Source organism: Hordeum vulgare, chromosome 1H (assembly GCF_904849725.1).
Source record: "Hordeum vulgare subsp. vulgare chromosome 1H, MorexV3_pseudomolecules_assembly, whole genome shotgun sequence".
In the NCBI taxonomy this organism is placed as follows: domain Eukaryota; kingdom Viridiplantae; phylum Streptophyta; class Magnoliopsida; order Poales; family Poaceae; genus Hordeum; species Hordeum vulgare.
In genome coordinates, this window is record NC_058518.1 from 259608455 (window position 1) to 259626060 (window position 17606).

A 17606-nucleotide genomic window follows, 5' to 3' on the forward strand; every position below is an offset into this window, starting at 1 on the left:
AGCATAGCACTAGATCGTATTGTTCGTATGCTAAAGCTTTTCTAATGTCAAGTGTCTTTTCCTTCGACCGTGAGATTGTGCAACTCCCGGATACCGTAGGAGTGCTTTGGGTGTATCAAACGTCACAACGTAACTGGGTGATTTAGACGGTGCCCTATTTAAAGTGAATGCTGCAGTTTCTAATGCGTATCCCCAAAATGATAGCGGCAAGTCGGTAAGAGACATCATAGATCACACCATATCTAATAAAGTGCGATTACGACGTTCAGACACTCCGTTGCGTTGCGGTGTGCCAGGCGGCGTTAGTTGTGAAACTATTCCACACTTCCTTAGGTGTGTGCCAAACTCGTGACTCAAATATTCTCCTGCACGATCAGATTGTAGACACTTAATTTTTCTATCACGTTGATTCTCAACCTCACTATGAAATTCCTTGAACTTTTCAAACGTCTCAGATTTGTGCTTCATCAAGTAGATATACCCATACCTACTCAAAGCATCGGTGAGAGTGAGAACATAACGGTAGCCACCGCGAGCTTCAATGCTCATTGGACCACACACATCAGTATGTATTGTTTCCAATAAGTCGGTCGTTCTCTCCATTATTCCTGAGAATGAAGTCTTAGTCATCTTACCCATGAGGCACGGTTCGCATGTGTCAAATGATTCAAAGTCAAGAGACTCTAATAGTCCATCAGTATGGAGCTTCTTCATGTGCTTAACACCGATATGACCAAGGCGGTAGTGCCACAAGTATGTGGGACTATCATTATCAACTTTACATATTTTGGTACTAACACTATGAATATGTCCTCGTTCATGATAATCGTCTATTGTTCATGCTATAATTGTATTAACAGGAAACAGTAATACATGTGTGAATAAATAGATCACAATGTGTCCCTAGCAAGCCTCTAGTTGGCTAGCTCGTTGATCAATAGATGATCATGGTTTCCTGATCATGGACATTAGATGTCATTGATAACGGGATCACATCATTGGGAGAATGATGTGATGGACAAGACCCAATCCTAAGCATAGCACTAGATCGTATTGTTCGTATGCTAAAGCTTTTCTAATGTCAAGTGTCTTTTCCTTCGACCGTGAGATTGTGCAACTCCCGGATACCGTAGGAGTGCTTTGGGTGTATCAAACGTCACAACGTAACTGGGTGATTTAGACAGTGCCCTATTTAAACTGAATGCTGCAGTTTCTAATGCGTATCCCCAAAATGATAGCGGCAAGTCGGTACGAGACATCATAGATTGGACCATATCTAATAAAGTGCGATTACGACATTCAGACACTCCGTTGCGTTGTGGTATACCAGGCGGCGTCAGTTGTGAAACTATTCCACACTTCCTTAGGTGTGTGCCAAACTCGTGACTCAAATATTCTCCTCCACGATCAGATCGTAGACACTTAATTTTTCTATCACGTTGATTCTCAACCTCACTCTGAAATTCCTTGAACTTTTCAAGCGTCTCAGATTTGTGCTTCATCAAGTAGATATACCCATACCTACTCAAATCATCGGTGAGAGTGAGAACATAACGGTAGCCACCGCGAGCTTCAACGGTCATTGGACCACACACATCAGTATGTATTATTTCCAATAAGTCGGTCGCTCTCACCATTATTCCTGAGAATGGAGTCTTAGTCATCTTGCCCATGAGGCACGGTGCGCATGTGTCAAATGATTCAAAGTCAAGAGACTCTAATAGTCCATCAGTATGGAGCTTCTTCATGCGCTTAACACCGATATGACCAAGGCGGTAGTGCCACAAGTATGTGAGACTATCATTATCAACTTTACATCTTTTGGTACTAACAGTATGAATATGTCCTTGTTCATGATAAGCGTCTATTGTTCATGCTATAATTGTATTAACAGGAAATAGTAATACATGTGTGAATAAATAGATCACAATGTGTCCCTAGCAAGCCTCTAGTTGGCTAGCTCGTTGATCAATAGATGATCATGGTTTCCTGATCATGGACATTAGATGTCATTGATAACGGGATCACATCATTGGGAGAATGATGTGATGGACAAGACCCAATCCTAAGCATAGCACTAGATCGTATTGTTCGTATGCTAAAGCTTTTCTAATGTCAAGTGTCTTTTCCTTCGACCGTGAGATTTTGAAACTCCCGGATACCGTAGGAGTGCTTTGTATGTATCAAACGCCACAACGTAACTGAGTGACTATAAAGGTGCACTACGGGTACCTCTGAAAGTGTCTGTTGGGTTGGTGCGAATCAAGACCGGGATTTGTCACTCCATGTGACGGAGAGGTATCTCTGGGCCCACTCGGTAGAACATCGTCATGAGATCAATGTGACTAAGGAGTTACTCACATGATTATGTGCTACGGAACAAATAAAGAGACTTACCGGTAACAAGATTGAACAAGGTATAGGTATACCGACGATCGAATCTCGAGCAAGTTCTATACCGACAATCAAAGGGAATTGTATACGGGATTGATTGAATCCTTGACATCGTGGTTCATCCAATGAGATCATCGTGGAACGTGTGGGAGCCACCATGGGTATCCAGATCCAGCTGATGGTTATTGGCTGGAGAGCGTCTCGGCCATGTCTGCATGCTTCCCAAACCCGTAGGGTCTACACACTTAAGGTTCGATGACGCTAGGGTTATAGGGAAATGTTATACGAGGTTACCGAAAGTTGTTCGGAGTCCCGTATGAGTTCCCGGACGTCACAAGGATCTCCGGAAAGGTCCGGAGGTAAAGATTGATATATATAGGATGGATGGTTTTGGACACCGGAAATGTTTCGGGCGTCACCGGTAGCGTACCGGGACCACCGAAAATGGTCCAGGGGGTCCACCGGGAGGGGCCACCAGGCCCAAGAGCTAGCATGGGCCAAAAGAGGGAGGGAAACCAGCCCAAAGTGGGATGGTGCGCCTCCCACAAGAGGCCCAAGGCGTAGGAGGGAGAGAAGGGGGGGGGAACCCTGGCGCTGGTGGGCCTAAGGCCCACCTAAGGGGTGCGCCACCCCCTCCCCCTGCCCTAGCCGCCACACCTCCCATCTGGGGGGATGCCGCACCACCTAGGGGAGAACCCTAGGGGTGGTACCCCCCCCCTCCTCCTATAAATACCTAGGGGATTGGGGCTTTTGGGGCACACCGTTTCTTCTCCCCTCGGCGCAGCCCTCCTCCCCTCCTTCCTCCTCCTCCCACGGTGCTTGGCGAAGCCCTGACGGGAGACCTCGTCTCTCCATCAACACCACGCCGTCATGCTGCCGGAGATCTTCCCCAACCTCACCCTCCTCCTTGCTGGATCAAGGTGCGGGAGACGTCACCGGGCTGCACGTGTGTTGAACACGGTGGTACGGTGGTTCGGCACTAGATCAGAATCACACCACGATCTGAATCACCGCGAGTACGACTCCATCAACCGCGTTCTAGCAACGCTTCCGCTTAGCGATCTTCGAAGGTATGAAGATGCACTCACACCTCTCTCGTTGCTGGTCTCTCCATAGGAAAATCTGAATATGCGTAGGAATTTTTTTGAATTTATGCTACGTTACCCAACGGTGGCATCCGAGCCAGGTTTTCTATGCGTAGATTCTATGCACGAGTAGAACACAAAAGGTTGTGGGCGATGATTTGTCAATTGCTTTCCGCTACTTGTCTTATTCTTTTCCGGCGGTATTGTGGGATGAAGCGGCCCGGACCGACCTTACACGTACGCTTACGTGAGACTCGTTCCACCGACAGACATGCACACCGTGCATAAAGGTGGCTAGCGGGTGTCTGTCTCTCCTACTCTAGTCGGATTGGATTTGATGAAAAGGGTCCTTATGAAGGGTAAATAGCTTTGGCATATCATCGTTGTGGCTGTCACGTAGGTAAGAAGGCGTTCTTGCTAGAAACCCAAATCAGCCACGTAAAACATGCGACAACAATTAGAGGACGTCTAACTTGTTTTTGCAGGGTTTGACATGTGATGTGATATGGCCAAAGTTGTGATGTTGCATGTATGATGTATGATATGATCATGTTATTGTAATAGGTTTCACGACTTGCATGTTGATGAGTATGACAACCGGTAGGAGCCATAGGAGTTGTCTTAATTTATTGTATGAGATGCAACGCCATGTGCTTACTACTTTTACTTCATTGCTAACGGTTAGCTATAGTAGTAGTTGGCGTGACGACTTCACGGAGACACGATGATGGAGATCATGGTGTCACACCGGTGACAATGATGATCATGCGATGCCTGAAGATGGAGATCGAAAGAGCAAAGATGATAATGGCCATATCATGTCACTATATGATTGCATTGTGATGTTTATCATCTTATTACTTAGAACGATGGTAGCATAATAAGATGATCCCTATTAAAATTTCGAGAACGTACTCCCCTAAGTGTGAATCGTTGCGAAGGATCATTGTCTCAAAGCACCACGTGATGATCGGGTGTGATAGATTCTAACGTTCGCATACAACGGGTGTAAGCCAGATTTACACACGCGAAACACCTAGGTTGATTCGACGAGCTTAGCATGTACAGACATGACCTCGAATACAAGAGACCGAAAGGTCGAACATGAGTCGTATGGTTGAATACGATCAGCATGAAGTTGCTCACCATGATGACTAGTCCATCTCACGTGATGATCGATCACGGGTTAGTCAACATGGATGATGTATCACTTAGATGACTGGAGGGATGTCGATTTAAGTGGGAGTTCATACTTAATTTGATTAAATGAACTTAATTGTCATGAACTTAGTCTAAAATTTTTCTTTATAAATATTGTAGATGGCCAATGTCAACCTCAATTTCAACGCATTCCTAGAGAAAAACAAGCTGAAAGATGATGGTAGCAACTATGCGGACTGGGTTCGCAACTTGAAGCTCATCCTTGAAGCAGCTAAAAAGGCTTATGTCCTTGATGCGCCGCTAGGTGAACCTCCCGCTCCCGCAGCAGCCCAGGACATTCTGAACATCTGGCAAACGCGGAGTGATGACTACTCTCTGGTTAGGTGTGGCATGTTATACAGTTTGGAAACGGGGCTCCAAAGGCGTTTTGAGCAACACGGTGCATATGAGATGTTCCAAGAGCTGAAATTTGTTTTTCAAGCTCATGCCCGTGTCGAAAGATATGAAGTCTCCGACAAGTTCCTTAGGTGTAAGATGGAGGAGAATAGTTCTGTGAGTGAGCACATACTCAAAATGTCTGGGTTACATGGTCGTCTGACTTCACTTGGAGTCGAACTTCCGGATAATGCTATAATTGACAGAATCCTCCAGTCTCTCCCACCAAGGTAGAAAGGTTTTGTGCTGAACTACAACATGCAAGGGATGGAGCAGACCATTCCTGAGTTGTACTCGATGCTCAAGTCTGCAGAAGTAGAAATCAAGAAAGAGCATCAAGTGTTGATGGTCAAGAAGACCACCAGTTTCAAGATGGGCAAGGGTAAGAAGAACTTCAAGAAAGACAGCAAAGTCGTTGTCGTGCCCCGTAAGCCAGATACCGGGAAGAAGAAAAAGAATGGACCCAAGCCTGAGATTGAGTGCTTTTGTTGCAAGGGAAAAGGTCACTTGAAGCGGAACTGCCCCAAGTACTTAGCGGAAAAGAAGGCCGACAACGTTAAAGGTATATGTGATATACATGTTATTGATGTGTACCTTACCAGCGCTCGTAGTAGTTCCTTGGTATTTGATACCGGTGTTGTTGCTCACATTTGCAACTCAAAGCAGGAACAGTAGAATAAGCGGAGACTAGCCAAGGACGAGTTGACGATGCGCGTTGGGAATGGCTCCAAGGTCGATGTGATCGTCGTCGGCACGCTACCTCTACATCTACCGTCGGGATTAGTTTTAAACCTTAATAATTGTTATTTAGTACCAGCTTTGAGCATGAATATTGTATCAGGGTCTTGCTTAATGCGAGACGGCTATTCATTTAAGTCATAGAATAATGGTTGTTCTATTTATACGAGTGATATGTTTTATGGTCATGCTCCGCTGGTGAGTGGTTTATTCTTGATGAATCTCGATCGTGATGTTACACATATTCATAGTGTTAGTACCAAAAGATGTAAAGTTGATAATGATAGTCCCACATACTTGTGGCACTGCCGCCTTGGTCATATTGGTATTAAGCGCATGAAGAAGCTCCATACTGATGGACTATTAGAGTCTATTGACTTTGAATCATTTGACACATGCGAGCCGTGCCTCATGTGCAAGATGACTAAGACTCCATTCTCAGGAATAATGGAGAGAGCAACCGACTTATTGGAAATAATACAGACTGATGTGTGTGGTCCAATGAACGTTGAAGCTCGCGGTGGCTACCGTTATGTTCTCACTCTCACCGATGATTTGAGTAGGTATGGGTATATCTACTTGATGAAGCACAAATCGGAGACTTTTGAAAAGTTCAAGGAATTTTAGAGTGAGGTTGAGAATCAACGTGATAGAAAAATTAAGTGTCTACGATCTCATCGTGGAGGAGAATATTTGAGTCACGAGTTTGGCACACACCTAAGGAAGTGTGGAATAGTTTCACAACTGACGCCGCCTGGCACACCGCAACGCAACGGAGTGTCTGAACGTCATAATCACACTTTATTAGATATGGTACGATCTATGATGTCTCTTACCGACTTGCCGCTATCATTTTGGGGATACACATTAGAAACTGCAGCATTCGCTTTAAATAGGGCACCGCCAAATCTGTTGAGACGACACTGTATGAACTATGGTTTGGCGAGAAACCTAAGTTGTCGTTTCTTAAAGTTTGGGGCTGCGATGCTTATGTGAAGAAACTTCAACCAGAGAAGCTCGAACCCAAAGCGGAGAAATGCGTATTCATAGGATACCCTAAGGAAACTATTGGGTATACCTTCTATCGTCGATCCGAAGATAAAACCTTTGTTGCCAAGAACGGATCCTTTCTAGAGAAATAGTTTCTCTCGAAAGAAGTAAGTGGGAGGAAAGTAGAACTTGATGAGGTAATTACACCCCCTCTCGAACAGGAAAGTAGCGCAGCGCGGGAAATTATTCCTGTGGCACCTACACCAACTGAAGAGGAAGTTAATGATAATGATCATGAAGCTTCGAATCAAGTTACTACTGAACCGCGAAGGTCCACAAGGGCATGCTCCGAACCAGAGTGGTACGGCAACCCTGTGATGGAAATCATGTTGTTAGACAACGGTGAACCTTCGAACTATGAAGAAGCAATGGCGGGCCCGGATTTCAACAAATGGCTTGAAGCTATGAAATCTGAGATAGGATCCATGTATGAGAACAAAGTATGGACTTTGGTGGACTTGCCCGATGACCGGCGAGCCATAGAAAATAAATGGATCTTCAAGAAGAAGATTGATGCAAACGGTAATGTGACTGTTTATAATGCTCGACTTGTCGCAAAGGGTTTTCGACAAATTCAAGGAGTTGACTACGAAGAGACTTTCTCTCCCGTAGCGAAGCTGAAATCAGTCCAAATCATGTTAGCAATTGCTGCCTTTTATGATTATGAGATTTGGCAAATGGACGTCAAAACAACGTTCCTTAACAGGAATCTGAAGGAAGAGTTGTATATGATGCAACCAGAAGGTTTTGTTGACCCTAAGGGTGCTAACAAAGTGTGCAAGCTCCAACGCTCCATCTATGGGCTGGTGCAAGCATCTCAGAGTTGGAACATTCACTTCAATGAGGTGATTAAAGCGTTTGGGTTCATACAGGTTTACGGAGAAGCCCGTTTGTATAAGAAAGTGAGTGGGAGCTTTGTAGATTTCCTCATACTGTATGTGCATGACATATTATTGATGGGGAATAATATAGAGATGTTGGAGAGCATAAAGGCCTATTTGAACAAGAGTTTTTCAATAAGGACCTTGGAGAAGGTGCATACATATTAGGCATCAAGATCTATAGAGATAGATCGAGACGCCTCATAGGTCTTTCGCAAAGTACATACCTTGACAAGATATTGAAGAAGTTCAATATGGAAAACTCAAAGAAAGGGTTCTTGCCAGTTTTGCAAGGTATGAGATTGAGTAAGACTCAGTCACAGACCACAGCAGCAGATAGAGAGAAGATGAGTACTGTCCCCTACGCTTCAGCCATAGGCTCTCTAATGTATGCCATGCTGTGTACCAGACCTGATATAAACCTTGCCATAAGTTTGGTAGGGAGGTACCAAAGTGATGGCGGTATGGAACACTGGACAGCGGTCAAGAATATCCTTAAGTACCTGAAGAGGACTAAGGAGATGTTTCTCGTTTATGGAGCTGACGAAGAGCTCGTCGTAAAGGGTTACGTCGATGCTGGCTTCGACACAGATCCAGATGACTCTAAGTCACAGACGGATACATATATGTTTTGAATGGTGGGGCAGTGAGCTGGTGCAGCAGCAAGCAAGAAGTCGTGGCGACATCTACATGTGAAGCGGCGTACATAGCTGCTTCAGAAGCGGCTCATGAAGGAATTTGGATGAAGGAGCACATCACCGATCTTGGAGTGGTTCCAAGCGTGTCGGGTCCAATGACGCTCTTCTGTGATAACACTGGGGCCATTGCCATAGCCAAGGAGCCCAGGTTTCACCGGAAGACCAAGCACATCAAACGCCGCTATAACTCCATCCAAGACCATGTCCAGAGTGGAGTGGTAGATATTTGTAAAGCACACACGGATCTGAATATTGCAGACCCGTTGACTAAACCTCTTCCTCGAGCAAAACATGATCAACACCATAATGCTATGGGTGTTCGATACATCACAATGTAACTAGATTATTGACTCTAGTGCAAGTGGGAGACTGTTGGAAATATGCCCTAGAGGCAATAATAAAATGGTTATTATCATATTTCCTTGTTCATGATAATCGTCTATTGTTCATGCTATAATTGTATTAACAGGAAACAGTAATACATGTGTCAATAAATAGATTACAATGTGTCCCTAGCAATCCTCTAGTTGGCTAGCTCGTTGAACAATAGATGATCATGGTTTCCTGATCATGGATATTAGATGTCATTGATAACGGGATCACATCATTGGGGGAATGATGTGATGGACAAGACCCAATCCTAAGCATAGCACTAGATCGTATTGTTCGTATGCTAAAGCTTTTCTAATGTCAAGTGTCTTTTCCTTCGACCGTGAGATTGTGCAACTCCCGGATACCATAGGAGTGCTTTGGGTGTATCAAACGTCACAACGTAACTGGGTGACTATAAAGGTGCACTACGGATACCTCTGAAAGTGTTTGTTGGGTTGGTGCGAATCGAGATCGGGATTTGTCACTCCATGTGACGGAGAGGTATCTCTGGGCCCACTCGGTAGAACATCATCATGAGCTCAATGTGACTAAGGAGTTAGTCACACGATGACATGTTACGGATCAAGTAAAGAGACTTACCGGTAACGAGATTGAACAAGGTATAGGTATACCGACGATCGAAACTCGGGCAAGTTCTATACCGACAAACAAAGGGAATTGTATACGGGATTGATTGAATCCTTGACATCGTGGTTCATTTGATGAGATCTCGTGGAACGTGTGGGAGCCACCATGGGTATCCAGATCCCGCTGATGGTTATTGGCCGGAGAGCGTCTCGGTCATGTCTGCATGCTTCCCGAACCCGTAGGGTCTACACACTTAAGGTTCGATGACGCTAGGGTTATAGGGAAATGTTATACAAGGTTACCGAAAGTTGTTCGGAGTCCCAGATGAGATCCCGGACGTCACGAGGACCTTCGGAATGGTCCGGAGGAAAAGATCGATATATAGGATGGATGGTTTTGGACACCGGAAATGTTTTGAGCGTCACCGGTAGTGTACCGGGACCACCGGAAATGGTCCAGGGGGTCCACCGGGAGGGGCCACCAGGCCCAAGAGGTAGCATGGGCCAAAAGAGGGAGGGAAACCAGCCCAAAATGGGCTGGTGCGCCTCCCACAAGAGGCCCAAGGCGCAGGAGGGAGAGAAGGGGGGAAACCCTGGCGCTGGTGGGCCTAAGGCCCACCTAAGGGGTGCGCCACCCCCTCCCCCTGCCCTAGCCGCCACACCTCCCATCTGGGGGCTGCCGCACCACCTAGGGGGGAAACCCTAGGGGTGGCATCCCCCTCCCCTCCTCCTATAAATACCTAGGGGTTTGGGGCTTTTGGGGCACACTGTTTCTTCTCCCCTCGGCGCAGCCCTGCTCCCCTCCTTCCTCATCCTCGCATGGTGCTTGGCGAAGCCCTGCTGGGAGACCTCGTCTTTCCATCGACACCACGCCGTCATGCTGCCGGAGAGCTTTGATACGTCTCAAACGTATCTATAATTTTTGATGGTTTCATGCTGTTATCTTGTCATCCTTGGATGTTTTATGTACCTTTTATATTTTTTGGGACTAACTTATTAATTCAGTGCCAAGTGCGAGTTCCTGTTTTTTCTGTGTTTTTTGCTCTTTTCAGATCTGATTTTGGAACGGAGTCCAAACGGAATAAAATCCCCGAAATAATTTTTTCGCGAACGGAAGAAGATCAGGGGGCTTGAGGGCCAAGCCAGGAGGGCTACAGGGGGCCCACAAGCCCCCCATCCGCCACCAGGGGGGCGGCGGTGGGCAGGCTTGTGGCCTCCCTGGCGCCCCCCTGACCTAGATCCTTCGCCTATATATTCCCTAAAATACAGAAAAAATCAAGGGATCCACGAAAATACTTTTCCGCCGCCGCAAGCTTCCGTTTCCGCGAGATCTCATCTGGAGACCCTTCCCGGTGCCCTGCCGGAGGGGACTTTGGAGTTGGAGGGCTTCTACATCAACATCATCGCCCCTCCAATGACTGGTGAGTAGTTCACCTCAGGCCTACGGGTCCATAGTTAGTAGCCAGATGGCTTTTTCTCTCTCTTGGATCTTCAATACAAAGTTCTCCATGATCTTCATGGAGATCTATCCGATGTAATCCTCTTTGGCGGTGTGTTTGTCGAGATCCGATGAATTGTGGATTTGTAATCAGATTATCTATGATATATATTTGAGTCTTTGCTGATTTCTTATATGCATGATTTGATATCCTTGTAAGTCTCTCCGAGTCTTGGGTTTTGTTTGTCCAATTAGATCTATGATTCTTGCAACGGGAGAAGTTCTTGGTTTTGGGTTCTTACCGTGTGGTGACCTTTCCCAGTGACAGTAGGGGCAACAAGGCACACATCGTGTTGTTGCCATGAAGGGTAATAAGGTGGGCTTTGTCGTAGATATGAGATTGTCCATCAACATCATGTCATCTTGCTTAAGGTGTTACTCTGTTCTTTTGGACTTAATACACTAGATGCATGCTGGATAGCGGTCGACGTGTGGAGTAATAGTAGTAGATGCAGAAAGTATCGGTCTACTTGTTTTGGACGTGATGCCTATAGATATAATCATTGCCTTAGATGACGTCACGACTTTGCGTGGTTCTATCAATTGCTCGACAGTAATTTGTTCACCCACCGTCTACTTGCTTTCATGAGAGAAGCCACTAGTAAACACTACGGACCCCGGGTCTATTCACACCTATCGTTTCCACTTTCGCTTTTACTTTGCTTTGTTACTTTGTTGCTTTTAGTTCTCACTTGGCAAACAATCTATAAGGGATTGACAACCCCTTCATAGCGTTGGGAGCAAGCTTTTTGTGTTTGTGCAGGCACTTGAGATACTCCTTCATTGGATCGATACCTTGGTTCTCAAACTGAGGGAAATACTTACCACCGCTGCGCTACATCACCCTTTCCGCTTCAAGGGAACACCAATGCAAGGCTCCAAGGCCACGGGGGAAATCCTTTGCATATTTGCCTAGGAAGTCCCTTAAGGCATAGCCGTAGCAGAAGGATTTCTGGTGCCGTTGTTGAGGAGTATCAATACAAGAACAGTTTCCCGTCAACACGCCCATTTCTGGCACCGTTGGAAGGTCTTTTGTTGCAGTAGCAAGCTTCCCCAACCTCTCCCTCCTCCTTGCTGGATCAAGGTGTGGGAGACGTCATCGGGTTGCACGTGTGTTGAACGCGGAGGTGCCGTGGTTCGGCACTAGATCGGAATCACACCGCGATCTGAATCGCCACGAGTACGACTCCATCAACCGCGTTCTAGCAACGCTTCCGCTTAGCGATCTTCAAAGGTATGAAGATGCACTCACCCCTCTCTCGTTGCTGGTCTCTCCATAGGATGATCTGAATATGCATAGGATTTTTTTTGAATTTATGTTGCGTTACCCAACAAAATCTTATGTTTTTTTCTCAGAAGGTAATCTCATATATATATGATATAATTTCTGAATTCTTAATTACCTATTATGTCTATTTTCTTGGAAAGTGATCTCATATATATATTGTATTATTTTTGAATTCTTATTTACCTATTATTTACGTGATTAAATCGAATCATCACCTTCCAAAGCAAGCACAAAACAAAATCTTCCCCTCCAATGGTGGATTTGGTTTTTAATGAGAGGAAGAAAATAAACCAATGAAAGTGGACGGTGGGAGGTGGGACGTAAATTAACTGTACCAAAAAAAAACTCGTGTACCAAAAAAACCATGTACCAGGCTACCAACTGAGCAATTAGGAGTACATATATTTGATTTATTTTTGGAAGGTTATTAAGAAAAATCTACGGTCTACATTTTAGGAAGGTGATCTCACATATATGGGCGGTTTTTAAATTCTCAATTACCTTGCATGATTTAATTGAATGGGCACCTGCCAAAGCAATAACACAATAATGGAAGGAGAATCATACGAATTCATTTGGTTTTTAGTCGGAGGAAAAAATCGAATGTGGGTTGTTGGTGGGAGGTGAGACAAAAATAAACGAGTGGGATGGGTGGTGAGAGGTGATATGAAAAAACCAATCGATGTTGGGAGGAGAGACGAAAAAAGGCCGAGATTTGTTTCAGTTTCATTGAGTTGGGCAATAATGTTGTAACGGTTGGATTTTTGGAGATTCCTATATATACCCTTCCACTCCTCTCATTCAGAGAGGAAGCACTCAGAACACACACACCTGATATATTCATATTTCTGAGAGAGAGCCACCTACTCATGTGTTGAGATCTAGATATTCCAGTCCATCCATTTAAAATATGATTTCTAGCCTCCCCAAGTTGCTTTCCAATCAATCAATCTCTTCCATCCATGCCAAATCTGTGAGAGAGTGATTGAGTGTTGAGGACACTGTCTTTTGAAGCACAAGCAAGGAGTTCATCGTACTACCGCATATATTACCTTTTAGAGGGTGGTGCCTCCTACATTGGTTAGGTGTCGCTTGGGAGCCTCCTACTTTGTGTTGTGGAGTTGAACCAAGAAGTTTGTACAGGCAAGGAGATCACCTACTTCATGAAGATCTACCTTGAGTGAGGCTAGTCCTTCGTGGATGTAAGCCATGGTGGAATAAACAAGGCCACTTCTTCGTGGACCCCTTGTCGGTGGAGCCCTCCGTGGACCCTCATAGCTGTTATCCTCTATGGGTTGACGTCTCCACTAATGTGGACGTACGATAGCGCCACCTATCGGAACCACACCAAAAATCACCGTGTCCTTCTTCAGGTTTGATCTTCCTAAACTCCACTCCTTACTTACGTGTGCAATGTCTTTACTTTCCACTGCCATATATGTTGAGTAGCATGTGTAGGGTGCATTAGACTTGTTAGAATTGCTAAAATCTGCCAACAATTAACTTTGGAAAAAGGCTAGGTTTTAATTTATGCAAGTAGTCTATTCACCCCTCCCCCTCTAGACTTCCCTTCTAGTGATTCCACAGTGAGGTGAAAGATACTACCCCAGAAGGAAAAGTTAATAGGAAGAACCAGAACATAGTTGACGGTGGAGTGGTCTCATATCTAACGAATGAGATATCAGCAGTCTCCCAAGAGGGGACTGATTGCATGCAATGAAACTTTTACGTTGGAACTATCTTGTCCTATAGGAGGCGGCGATAGTGCATGTGCTTCTGGAAGTATAGAAGCGGTGAAAAGCGGAAGTATTTTTTCTCTTTGAAACTCACCTAGAAGAGTGTCCGACAGAATGTTTTGAAGAAATTGAATATGGATCGGAAGGAAATATTAGTAAGTGATGGACGAAGTGTCCGTCTTTCTATGTACTTGAAGAAAGAGGTGGAAGTTAGCACGCGATTCAAGACAAATAGTTTCACTGATGTTGATGTGGGGTATGATCCAACAAATGTATGGAGATTAAGTGGTATGTATGGTGAACCTAAATGGGAGGACATACATAAAACGTGGCATAGATTAAGAGATCTGAATGCACAAAGTAATCGCCCAAGGATGATCATTGGGGATTTGAATGAAATTATGTACAATTTTGAGAAAGAGGGAGGAAATCCTAGACCTCCCAACTAGATGCAGGTATTTAGAGATGTAGTTGATGAATACAATCATGCATATATTGGCTTCGTTGGATACAAATTTATGTGCAAAGGAGGAAAGATCCGGGCAAGATTGGACCGTGCACTAGCAAATGATGGCTGGAACGACAAGTTCTATTATGTTATGGTGGAGCAACTGGATTATTATTGCTCAGATCACATGCCACTACTATTGAGCATTGACCCTACTTTGAATGAAACTGTGGGACCGAAGGTGTTGCGATTTGAGTCAAGATGGTTGAAGGAGGCGCGGTTCAAGGAAACTGTCCCTCAGGCATGTGTAGAGGCAAATGTCGTATCTCAAAATGATAGTCTTGCGATTATATTAGCTTTTATCCATGGCCATTTGCATAATTGGGATAAAAATGTTTTCGAGAACTCTAGAAGAAAATTGAAGGGGTTAAAAAAGGAGCTTGAAAGGGTGACAAGAGATGCAATGGCAGATGATAAACTAGCAAAACAACGCAACCTTTTAATGGAAGTTGAGAAACTTTTGGAACAGGAAGAGATGTATCGGGCATTGGGAAGCCGCATCGGATGGCTGAAAGCTGGGGATAGTAATACTGAATATTTCCACAATAATGTGCCGGTCAGAAGGGAAAAAAATAAAATCAGGAGGTTGCGTGATGATTCTGGGGTTTGGCGAGAGGATTTGGGCATCTGGCACAACTTAATCCTTTCATTTCAGGTTATTTTGTGGTATGTTCTCTAGTGAGGTAGATGAACCGGACCGGAAGTTGACTAATGAAGTTGTGTCGAAGGTCTCTGATTATATGAATGATATTTTGATGCAAGAATATAAGTCGGAGGATGTGAAAAATTCTCTATTCTCCATTGGTAACTTAAAAGCACCAGGACAAGATGGGTTGCACACAGTCTTCTGTAAAAGGTGTTGGCATATATTAGGTGAAAAGTTGATTGAGGAGGTTCTTACTGCAATCAATAATAAGGAAATACTAGTCGGTTGCAATGATACCACCAGTGTGTTAATTACCAAGTGTGATAAGCCTGAGAAAATCATGAAGTATAGTTCCATTATTTTGTGTAATGTACTTTACAAAATCATCTCAAAAATCATGGCTAGTAGGTTGAGAAGACTTCTCGATGAGGTCATTTCACTTGTTCAGAGTGCTTTTGTGCCGGATAGAGTAATAACACACAATATATTGCTAGCTTATGAGTGCATACACAAGATTAAAAACTACATGGAAGCAAAGACTAATTATTGTGGAGTGAAGTTAGACATGCATAAGGCATATGATTTATCGGAGCGGTGTTTCCTTGATAAAATGACGGGGAGACTGGGATTTCAGGAGAACTTTGTGGACCTGGTCATGTGTTGTGCTCGACTTATCAATTATAAATTTTGGTACAATGATCAAGTGACGATGGGATTTATACCTAAAAGGGGACTCCAACAAGGAGAGCCGTTGGCACCATATTTATTCTTGATTGTGCGGAGGGCTTGTCGAGTTTGTTGGCTCACCAAGAAGAGGTTTGTGGCATTGAAGGAGTAAGGGTGTGCTGGGGTGCATCATGAGATTCACATCTTCTATTTGATCATGATTCCTTAATGCTTATTAAACCAGATTTAATTAATGCAATTCTCGGTGTCAAAACCGGGACATCTCGGGTAGAGGATCCCGAACTATGGACCTTGGATCAATGGGTTCCAGGAGAAGGGGGAGACAGTATTTACCCAGGTTCAGGCCCTCTGACTGAGGTAAAACCCTACGTCCTGCTCGATTATATTGATGTGCATGATGGTTACAGAGTTGATCTACCTCGAAATCGAATAAGTTAAACCCTAGACGATTCAACCTGCCTACACGGACAAGGACCTCTGGCTTATATAGACACCAGGGGCTGGGGGTAGATGGGACGATCTAGTCTACATTGCTTGGGCGTCACACTAGTCTTTGGTACCTTATTTCTCGAATACGAGGCAATCACGCCGTCCGGTCTTCAATCAACACGGCCCAGCAGGTCGGCCCATCATAGTTGAGCCGACCGCCCGAGGACCCCTTTTATCTCGATCTCCCTGAGTAGCCCCCGAACTAGCCTCCAATGTCGATGTGTAATGGTCTTCGGTAGTCTATACCGAGAGTACTCGGCTTGCGAGGCAAGTTCCTCCTACGACCTGTAAAACATCAACTTGTTCTCCGACGAACCCACGATTACCAAACCATCGTGGGGCCCAAAGCCTTTTAATTCTACCCCAAGAATAATAATAACCCTCGAACTTCATGTGCCTTGATGAGAGCAAGCGTCTCAGCAATTCGTGACGGAGACGCCCCTTGAAACCTAAGGAGGTGACTCCTGTTATAAATAAATCGAGAAAGAGTCCCAAGATATCATCCCTTCCCCAAGCGCTACTCGGAAGCCCTAAAACATCAGCACCCAACACCATGGCATGTTCCTCTTCACGTCCCCTTGGTCCACTCCGAGGTGATTGGGCAAGTTAGTCCGTCTCCCAACTCCAGCCGCAGGATCTCGAAATTCAAGGATACCTTCCGACATTAGATCTCGCCCCCACGCACGCTGGCTTGACCTCTGCCCATGGTGAAGCCTTCACAAAGAACATCCCTGCCCCGCAAAGGGGCGAAATGGTCTGTTTTGTCTCCTTCCTGCTGCGTGGGCTGGGATTCCCCATTCACTCCTTACCGAGGGGCTTACTAGAGTTCTATGGGCAGCAGCTCCATAACCTTACCCAGGCTCGATCCTCCACATCTCAGGGTTCGTAGCCCAATGCGAGGTGTTTTTGGGCTGTGAGGTAATTCTGCTTTGTTCCCCGGACTAGGGGGTCAACTACACGGGAAGTGGGCGGAGTCGAGGTATGGCGCATAGCAGCTACCGGATATCCGGTCGGGACGCCGAAGAAGGAAACTGACGAATGGTCCTCCGAATGGTTTTATATCGAGTATCTTCCCTTGTTTGAACCAGTACGGAGGAGTTTACCCGAATACTCTGAATCTCCTTTGAAGAAGTGATTCAGCTCGCATCCGAGGAGTTCCTTCGAACAGGAGAGTCTTGAAGTTAAGCATTTGGCTGCAAAGGTAAGGATGCTTGCTCATAGTGGGCTGACCATCATAGACATGATGGCCGCGACAATTACCCAATGCGTCCAACCGCTCCAGCAGCTGATACGTCTCTGTCGTATCTACTTTTCTGAACTCTTTTGCCCTTGTTTTTGACTCTAATTTGCATG